Source organism: Myotis brandtii, unplaced genomic scaffold, assembly GCF_000412655.1.
Source record: "Myotis brandtii unplaced genomic scaffold, ASM41265v1 scaffold521, whole genome shotgun sequence".
Taxonomy (NCBI): Eukaryota; Metazoa; Chordata; class Mammalia; order Chiroptera; family Vespertilionidae; genus Myotis; species Myotis brandtii.
The window spans coordinates 2712866-2722849 of NW_005369870.1; the positions used below are offsets into that span (position 1 = coordinate 2712866).

Sequence of the window (9984 nt, forward strand, 5' to 3'; positions counted from 1 at the left end):
CATAGATTGCATAGAATAAGTTATTTATTACATAAGAAATTATTGGGGATAAGAGGCAAGTTAATTGACCATAAACAGGCAAATAATCCTTTTGCCACATGACTGTAATATTTAGATAAAAAATATATCTATGCTCTGGCTGGTGTGGCTCAGTTGGTTAGAGCATCATCCCTTACACTGAAAGGTTGCAGGTTCCATCCCTGGTTAGGGTGGGATCAATGTCTCTCTCTCTCTCTCTCTCTCTCTCTCTCTCTCTCTCTTCCTCTCTCTAAAATCAATAATATATATATTATTCTTTAATAATTATATAGCTAAAATAAATGCTACATTTTCCCATTTGAGGTAACTAGGCTTTAAAAAAAATTAATATTTAAAACATCCCTGTCCTTTAAAAAGTGCCACAATACATAGTAGCCCTTAAAAAGTGTTAGGTATTATTTTTGGGGGAACACAACAGAATATAAGAAAGAAGTGCTAGACAAAGAAAGACACTGTGAGAAATCATATTTTTGTAAAAGAAAACATTCCATGCCACGGCAAGTGAATGCCACCTGCCAGGGAGGCCCCACTTGAGCTTGGTGCCCAAGCACCATGAAGTTTTGTCAAGCTCTCTCTATGTCAAAGCACTGAATGGGTTCATGAAAATTTGACAAAGGCCTACAGGGAGAAGGAGAAAATGCTCACTGAAACCATGTCCTAGAATGGTCACCGATTATTAATAATAATAATAGTTAACCTTTATGGAGAGCTTGCTTGGTCTTGAACTCTGAGCCAAGGGCCTTTCATGCATTATTTCACTGCATCCTCCCAACCCCCTATAAGCTCACTGCTTTGTTAAGCCCATATTTTACAAAACCTGGGGCTTAGAGAAGTTAAGCAACTTGTCCAACTGCTGTCCAGTGGAAATCTTATATATGAATCCAGATAGCTGGGTATTTTCTCAAGCGGAGTCACAAACCTTCAGTGGTGGGCACCAAACTTGCCTCCTGGCTCCTCTAAGGCCCCAGAGGGAGCTGAGGGGGCATGTACAGCTGGGGAACTGATTCCGGCCCTCAGTGCATATCTTCTCAGGAAAAGGCCTTCTCAAGCAGTGTTGCAATGAGGATAAGTGTAATTCTGCATTCTACTAAAATGAATTAAGATAACTCTAATGATAGGGAAAGGCCACCAGGCTGGCACCAGCTTTGAAGTCTATAAACTCCACCTGTGATTCACTCTACAGGCTTCTTGCTCAAGGACTTTTCCAGGTGGAAGTTCTGCTGATTCTGTGGCCTACAAGAGTGGAACCTGCCTGTGAGGAAGATGGAATGGAGTGGTTGCTGCCACCTCCTCGCTTCACTCCTCTCTCTTCCATCTCCACAAGCAGCCCCAATCTGATCCTTTCCAAGGAAACCACTGTCCATATCATCTTTGTGAGGGTCAGAGAGGAAAATGGAGTCCAACCTGGGTCAGATGGGGATATAAAGAGGAGGGGTCGTGCCTGAGACATGTACTGAAGGACAGCACAGATAAATGGGAAGCCAGCAAAGTGTCTTTGGAGCAGAGCCCCCTTTCTTTTCCCTTTTCTCCATCCTCTGTCTTCCTCTCTCTGGCCTGACCAAAATCTGTCTTCAGGGAAGGACCTGAGATCAGCTGCCTCACTGGGAACAAAGTCAGCAAGTACCGATGTGGTTTCTGTGCCCTGTTAAGGGCTTTTAGGAATCAGTGAGCAAGTCAGGGAGGTAGGTTTGTCTTGTTCAGGATTAATGACTCAGTGCCTAGAATAGTGCCTGGCTCCTCAAACTTTGTGGGATAAATACATTTTGGAGGCCAGGGAGTTCTTGGGACCCTAAACTTCCACACCTCTTGGCCCTGGACTGTGGACCTGTGAGCCACAGGTGCTGGACAGAGCTTCCAGCCTCAGCATTCCACATCCACTTCCTGGGATGCAGCGCCTCCTAGTGGGAGTCTGGGGCTGCTGCCTCCTCCCTAGATGCCTCCAAACATGGGCCCCTGTATTACTCCCCCCATATCTCCATCTTCTCATTCTCAAACCCTCAATGTCACCTTCATCGGTGAAGCCCAGTAGATGGAGCAGGCCCCTTCTAGTAACCACAAGTACTCACAAGATGAACAATAAAGGGCTCCAATGGAGCCAGGTAGTTACCCTATGTGAGAGCAGCACTCCTCAAACTAAGGTGCAGATGAATAAATTACAGTTGTCATCTTCAAGATTTGCTGCCTCTTTTCTAGTGCTGAGACCTAAAGAAGAGCTTAAACTTTGAGTTGGAAGGAGTGGGGGGAAAGGACCACATTCCCAGAATCAGAAACTACAAAATATGGTTTACTAGTAAAGCAAGAGGTCAAGGGGAAGAGGGTGTTGTCTGACTTCTCGGAGACGGCGTTCCAGAGCAGCAGGTGAGGTCATCCCTAGTTCTCAGCTCTGCCAGCCCAGAAACTCCTTTTATCAGTGCACCCAGAGATAAGGAGATTCAAGGGAAATGAATCATACCAAATTATTAAGAATCTAAATCAAGCCTTGTGGGCATAGCTCAGTGGTTGAGTGTAGACCTGTGAACCAGGAGGTCATGGAGTTCCATTCCCAGTCAGGGCACATGCCCGGGTTGTGGGCTCAATCCCCAGTAGGGGGCGTGAAGGAGACAGCTGATCAATGATTCTCTCTCATCATTGATGTTTCTCTTTCCCTCTCCTTTTCCCGTCCTCTCTGAAATCAATAAAAATATAGAGGAAAGAAAAAAGAACAACTGAGCTTGTTCAGAACAATGCTCTTCCCTGCAAAAACATCTACATGGATCTACATGGGCAGTCATATCATTATCAAAAGTCTGTTTTGTAGGCCTGATATCAGAGTAAGGGGAATCAAGTGACCTCAGAAAAGGGTATTATGAGCCCTGACTGGTTTGGCTCAGTGGATAGATTGTCAGGCTGTGGACTGAAGGGTCCCGGGTTTGATTCCAGTCAAAGGCATGTACCTTGGTTGCAGGCACATCCCCAGTAGGGAGTGTGCAGGAGGCAGCTGATCAATGTTTCTAACTCTCTATCCCTCTCCCTTACTCTCTGTAAGAAATCAATAAAATATGTTTTTAAAAAAGGATATTATGAAATTTTGATAGTGGGTGCGTCCATCTCCAGGATAACTGTATACCTGCCAAGAAGGTCAGCAGCTGCAAGTGCAGAAGAACACCTTCCCCTTCTGTCACTCTTCCTCAAGGAAAAAAACAGGAGACTTTCCTTGCTTCCCATCCTGACACCTCATTCCAGCATGTGGATTTAAACACCTTCAGTGTAGCTATTTGATAAATGACCAGAGGAAAAAAGTTCATCACATTTCTGTTGGCCAGTTCTGGTTTTTTTTATGTGATGTTGAAAAAAAAATTATATATATATATATTCATATTCTTAAGTCTGGCACTTTCTCAGGCTCACCTTCCTCCATTCTGTTCTCTTGTGGTCTGAGCTGTCCTGTTGTGTGGCTTTAAATCAGCCGTGGGCAAACTACGGCCCGCAGGCTGGATCCGGCCCGTTTGAAATGAATAAAACTAAAAAAAAAAAAAAAAGCCCATGCCCTTTTATGTAATGATGTTTACTTTGAATTTATATTAGTTCACACAAACACTCCATCCATGCTTTTGTTCCGGCCCTCCGGTCCAGTTTAAGAACCCATTGTGGCCCTCGAGTCAAAAAGTTTGCCCACCCCTGCTTTAAATTCATCAAATTTCGGAAACTGACAGTGGGGAGACCGGGAAAATGACAGCCCTCAACAGTGTCTTGCTCTCACAAACCATTCAGTACGTCTTTGCTGATAAATTGTCGGCAAAGGGGGCCCAACCCCACTGCAGTGTCCACCTCTCCCGGGGTTGCTTCCTGGCTCGCTGTGCGAGCCCCAGGTGCCCTGGGGGCAGCTGGAGAGGCTCATTTCTCTCCAAGTCCTACCTCATTCATTCCCTCCTCGATGTGATACAGCTGCTGTCAGCTACCCCAGAGCCAAGTCCAAAACTTCCATTTTGCCTGATGCCAAATGGCAGGCCTTAATGTGTTAAATTTGGATTTTTTAAGTGCTCATAAAACAACTAACAAAATTTGCTTTAAACCTGAGGTAGATTAGGGGGGAAATCCTCAAGGAGGAAACACCCTGTCACCTAGGAGGCTGTGGAGACGGCGGCCACAAACTCCTCATGGGCACTCCTCATCGCGACTCCGGAAATCAGCCCCTCCGGGGCCGCCGTATTTTCCATTTGTCACAGTGAATTGTCTACTCCGCACTCTCCTCAACCTTCATAAATGTTTGCACCTTGTTCTTGTGACCCCTAGACTCCAAAGTATTTAAGTTCTAGCTAGTGCGAGGCTTTTTAAAGAGCACAATATATGATCTGACCCTTGACAGGGGCCAAATGAAGAAAGAATGACGTCCTGCGGTAAAACAACCACATAATAAAACAATCACACAGCAGGGAACATGAAGGCCAGCGTACCCATGGGCAGATGAACTAGAAAGGGGAATCGAGCCCCCGAGGTTATTTTTTGCCGCTTTGGAATCTGGGCTGTGGCTTAAAGTCATAGTAAGAGCTAGGGAACAACAGAGAGGAATGTGGCTTCCCAAACCCAAAAGGGCGCCCTTGCCGTGCCATTGCCCCACAATGCCGTGACTCGGATTCGAACCGAGGTTGCTGCGGCCACAACGCAGAGTACTAACCACTATACGATCACGGCGAGCTACCGGAACGCCACGGGGACCGGCCTTCCGCGGGCTGTACTCGTCTACGGGGCCGTCGTTCCAACCTTCCCACGTTGGCCATCGTCACCCAGGCCCTTCTGGCCCGCGCCCTGACCCGAAGCAGAGGACGAGCGCCGCGGCCTCCCCCGGCCTGGTGGTCCACACAAACCGTAAGAAAGGGACATGAAAATGCTTTGCAAACGAAAGGACTCCCATGAGGCCAGGCCTACGGGGGCAGCGCGAACGGGACGCCCCTGAGTCGCCCAAAAGGTGGCCCTCTCACGCTATCTGGTTTGGAATGGGGCCGTCTCTTAAATTCTACAGGAAAATCGGTTCCGACCCACCCGCGCAACTTCCTTTGAAACGCAAGGAAGCGAAAACCCGGGCGCAGCTTCTCTGCAGGCGAAGCGGCGGGATCCGGCCCGCGGAAGGAAGCAGGGAAGTGCGCCTGCGTACGCTCGAACAGCCACGTTGGAGATGGGCGGGAGCAAGGACAAATCAAAGATGTGTTAAGGGGCGGGGCTTTTAACACAGAAGACTTCAGGAGAGGACCCGGTGCGTCAGGTCCCCAGTAGCTCGCCGTGATCGTATAGTGGTTAGTACTCTGCGTTGTGGCCGCAGCAACCTCGGTTCGAATCCGAGTCACGGCATTGCGTGAAGCAATGGCACGGCAGGGGATTTACCTTTTTACTTTTCTCTCGAGGTTTTTAACGACAGTCTGGAAAATGGATCTCAATTCTCTTATGACAGCGGGAAATGACTTTTTCGCCATCTCTAGCTAAACTGGATATCTGACAAAAATAGGCTTCCGGTTACTCCAGATCTACGTGCGTTATCATTCTTGGGGACGAAGCACAAAGCACTCACAAGGCTGTGTTATAACAGACGTGTACAAATTCCCAAGGCAGCACTAGAAAAGGACTCCCAATAATAGGAAGAGAAGGCCTCGCACAACCGTTGTCCTTTGAAGTAGCTCTTGAAGGTAGAAAGGAAATTTGTCAACCAGCTAAAATAATCTCTTGTGCAAAGGCTTGAATAGCTATCGTAATTTCTCTTTGTAAATTTTCTCTCTGAAAGGGTAGACGAATTTCTTGGAGGGTGGGAGTGAGAGGTGGTGCGGTCAAATGATTCAATTCGTGTTTAGCAAGATCCCTCTGGCGATGCTGTAGCGTGTGGGGCGGTGATTAGAGCAAATGGCACTGGAGAGACGGGTAGTCATTGTGGATTCACTTTTTAGAACCAGTGGCAGGTTCTCGGTTTAGCAGAAAGCCACTTCCTACTGTGGACTCGGCCGGGTTCTAGGCGCAGTGGGGGCGGGAGCACAAGAAAAACCCGACCTAAATCCTGCTGCCGCCCAGGGGCACAACAGAGGTGGATACCAGGTCCGGCGGGAGATTGCGGAGGGAGGAATCAGCGCCGTCGGGGAAGTAGAAGAAGCTGCAAGGCAGTGGGTGTTGGGGGGAGGAGAACAGCAGGTTGAGTCCATGCTACGTGGCCAGCCGGGTTGTGGGGCGTCCACATCCTCCGCAGAGGAAGCGTTGGGTCACTCCTGGGGGAATCAGCAGGGAAGAGAACCCCTGAGGACCGCCCTGCAGGCCCACGATTATTGGAAGCGTCTCCGGAGCACAGAAGCAGAAGTTGGCGTCCCCCAGGGAATGGGAGTTACACAGCTTGTGGACACTCTGATATCCGACCAGTCCCGAATGCGGATGCCCAAATGGTCCCCTCTAAACTCCCACATCTCACATGGAACCCACCCTTCCCACTGCATCGTCACCATCTCCCTGAAGGACCAAAACATGAGAGAACCCGAGCAACTGGCGTGAGCGCAAGGGACTGCGCGTTCTCAGGCCTTAAGCTGAAATCCCGCCCCATAGGCGGGGCTTTTAGTGACGTGCAGACTGGGAAGGCCTACAACTATTGAAAAGGACAATCAAATGCCGTGAGTCCCAAGGCTCCGGTAGCTCGCCGTGATCGTATAGTGGTTAGTACTCTGCGTTGTGGCCGCAGCAACCTCGGTTCGAATCCGAGTCACGGCATTGTGGAACAATGGCACGGCAAGGGGCCTAAGTTTTTAATTTTCTTTCTTTACTTACTCGATCTGTTTCGTATATATCATAAATTGCTTTTTAAAAAATAAGCCACTGCATTTCCCTACCCTGAATATTGAGCCACCTTTAATATCGCCACCCCCAGTAATTCTGATTTAACGCTTCGGCTTCAGATCAGTTTGAAAATTGGTGTCTAAATCATTCTCCTACATCAGCAGAACAGCGCCTCTGTGACCTTGCGATTTTCTCCCCTTTTCATGCATTTTTAAAATTTGAGTTGTTCTTTTTCAAATAGAGAGTGCATGTGCACAAGTCCAGTGAAAAGTAAGTTTCCTCATTCTTTATTCCGCCCACCAATTATTGCCAGTATCCAGTGTATCTTTCTATGACAGTCCTTGTATAAATACTTATATGTTTGCAAATATATTCCCTCTCTTACTTCTTGCAAAATACAAATGACCTCTTCCCTTCCTCTCTCTCACCCTCAGAGTCAAAACTTGAGGTGATAGATTTGCACTGATAGGCAATCTCCATTTACAGGGAAGAATAGTACACATACCTGGAGGGAATCTCTACTACCCAGATCCTGTCATTTTTCTCCCCAGCCCTCAATCCTGGCTGGGGAAGGTGGGAGATGTTTGGGTTGTTAAGAGAGGCGAAAGTGGTTCACTACTGTGTCCATAGAAACCTTTAGAAGGGAAGCAGCCCTATTTTCATGATTCCAGAAGCATCCTGGGTTTAGAAGTTGGAAGAGGAATTTGATTAATCCATTTGAAGGCTCCCTACTTCCATCTCTCCCCAATCGTATTGTCCGGATCCAACTTAAGTCACAAGCCAGTGACGTTAGAAAATTCAAGTTCATTGAAGGCAGAATCAAATCTTACTATGTTTGTGTTCCAAGCATACATCTTCTCCATAAATATTTGAACTGAGGTTTCTAATGGAGTTTATAAATGAGTGAAGTGGCCTAATTTGCTTTTTGGTTGTAGATTAAGTTGTATTCTTTCAACACAGAACCATGTTATTTTCATATCAGACAAATAGAAAACTTGGCCCAAATGAACCTCCATTTCCATCCAGAATCTCAAAGAACAGAGTGCATATGTGAGTGTACTAGGATATGTTAGTCCTCACAAGGTTGTGGGCAGAGATTGGCCCAAGGCAGGGCAAGAACCAGACTTAGAAGAAGGCAAAACCCAGAAGGAAGCAGAGTTCAGGACAGAATGAGCATCCAAAGTCAGGCACAAACAGAAGTGATGACACCCCACTCAGAGTGTACTCAGTAAGAAAAGTGAGGGCTAAGGACTAGGCCTTGGGATGTGCACAAATTTAGGAGGTTAAAGGGGAAAGAGAGGATGTGGCCTGAGAGAAAGGAAGAGAACCAGAACAGTGTCATTTAAAGAAAAATTTGGGAGAAGGTGAGTTCAACCACAGAGGAAGTCAGCAAACCCAGATGCTGCAAAGGAGAGAGAGGAATGAGACAAAATCTTTGGGTTTGACACTTAGAAGTCATTGTTGATTTTTAAAACCTTCTATAAGAGCAACTGGATAATGTGTATCAAGAGTCAGGGGGAAAAAAGTATACTCTTTGCTCTAATAATTCTACTTTTAGGAATCTTGCCAAAGCAAATAATCCTAAACTTGGAAAAGTTACCTGCATAAAGATGTCTGTTTACAGAGTTACTTAGAAGGGAGGAGAATGGAAATAGCCTAAATGACCAACAAATAAAGTGCTGAACTAAACTAAGGTATATAATAATAGTCATTTTAATTTTTTAAAATAATAATCATTTTTAAAGTATAAAGTCAACTTTTAAATATTATTTATAACTAAAAAATGAGTAAGATTCCCTTAAAGAAATGACTGATTGCTGAAACCGGTTTGGCTCAGTGGATAGAGCGTCAGCCTGCAGACTGAAGGGTCCCAGGTTCGGTTCCGGTCAAGGGCATGTACCTGGGTTGCGGGCACATCCCCAGTAGGAGATGTGCAGGAGGCAGCTGATCGATGTTTCTCTCTCATCGATGTTTCTAACTCTCTATCTCTCTCCCTTCCTCTCTGTAAAAAATCAATAAAAATATATTTAAAAAAAAAAAGAAATGACTGATTACAGATCTTCAGCAGGGGAAGTACAAGTTGAGTCTGGAATATCTTGTGTAAGAAAGCAAGTAACTGCTTAAAGATTGATAGGACCAAATCAAAAGGACACAGAAACCTTCTGAAAGGACTCCTATTGGACAAATTTGGGGCAATTTGAGCATCAAAAAGAATATTGGTAGCAATAGATTATATCACATAGAATTAAAGAATTTTTGAGATCATGGGGAGAGAGAGAGAAAAAGATGAAAGAGGAAGAATTCTTTACAGAAGAATGCCAGATAATAAACACAGAAGTAATGACAGAAGTAGAGAGTCACCATTTTGCAATCGCAGTGTAATAACAAATGCAAGCAAGGAAGCCAAAACCACTTGATAAAACCTTGTTGGGAGCAAATAGTGAAAAGGTCTTAGGAAAGCACAACAGAACTTACTTTAACTTGTTGTGTAGAGAGATCTGATGAATTCTAACTTAACCAAGTGAGCAAGCCTAGCACCACCAATAAAGAGACAAATATGCACTACTGGCCTCCCAGTGTGACACAACATCCCCTACATGGTCGTCTTTTCAAAACTGAAAAGTCTTTTCAAATATGTTTAACCTGAATCTAGTCATGAGGAAACTATGGAAGGATTCAGAATGTGGGACATTCTATATGACAACTGCTTTGGACGCTTCAAAACAATGTTATGAAAAAACAAACTAGCAACAATAAAATGGGGAACTGTTCAAGATTAAAGAGACTAAAGAAACTTAAACAAATGCAATGGAGGAATCTTGATGAAATCAAATCTACGTAAGTATATATAAATACTAAAGGCCCAGTGCACGAAATTTGTGCCCTTGTGGGGGAGGGGGTCCCTCAGCCCAGATTGTGAGAGGGCACAGGCCAGGCTGAGGGACCCCACCAGTGCACAATCGGGGCTGGGGAGGGACGCAAGAGGGCTCCAGGGCATGTCTGGCCCATCTCGCTCAGTCCTGATCGGCCAGACCCCAGCAGCAAGCTCACCTACCAGTTGGAGCGTTTGCCCCCTGATGGTCAGTGCAAGTCATAGTGAGCTGTTGAGTGGCCTTAGCATATCATTAGCATACTAGAGGCCCAGTGCACAAAAATTTGTGCACG

The 9984-nt window shown here is 45.9% G+C and overlaps 3 non-coding genes across 3 annotated transcripts; 2 read left to right on the forward strand and 1 right to left on the reverse strand.

Moving 5' to 3' along the window:
* Positions 1 to 4638: 4638 nt before the first annotated feature.
* Positions 4639 to 4710, reverse strand: TRNAH-GUG. The gene has a single exon. It is a non-coding gene; the product is annotated as a tRNA-His (tRNA).
* Positions 4711 to 5292: 582 nt separating this feature from the next.
* TRNAH-GUG lies at positions 5293 to 5364 on the forward strand. The gene has a single exon. It is a non-coding gene; the product is annotated as a tRNA-His (tRNA).
* A 1317-nt stretch (positions 5365 to 6681) lies between these two features.
* Positions 6682 to 6753, forward strand: TRNAH-GUG. Its single transcript has one exon. It is a non-coding gene; the product is annotated as a tRNA-His (tRNA).
* The last annotated feature ends 3231 nt before the right edge of the window (positions 6754 to 9984 follow it).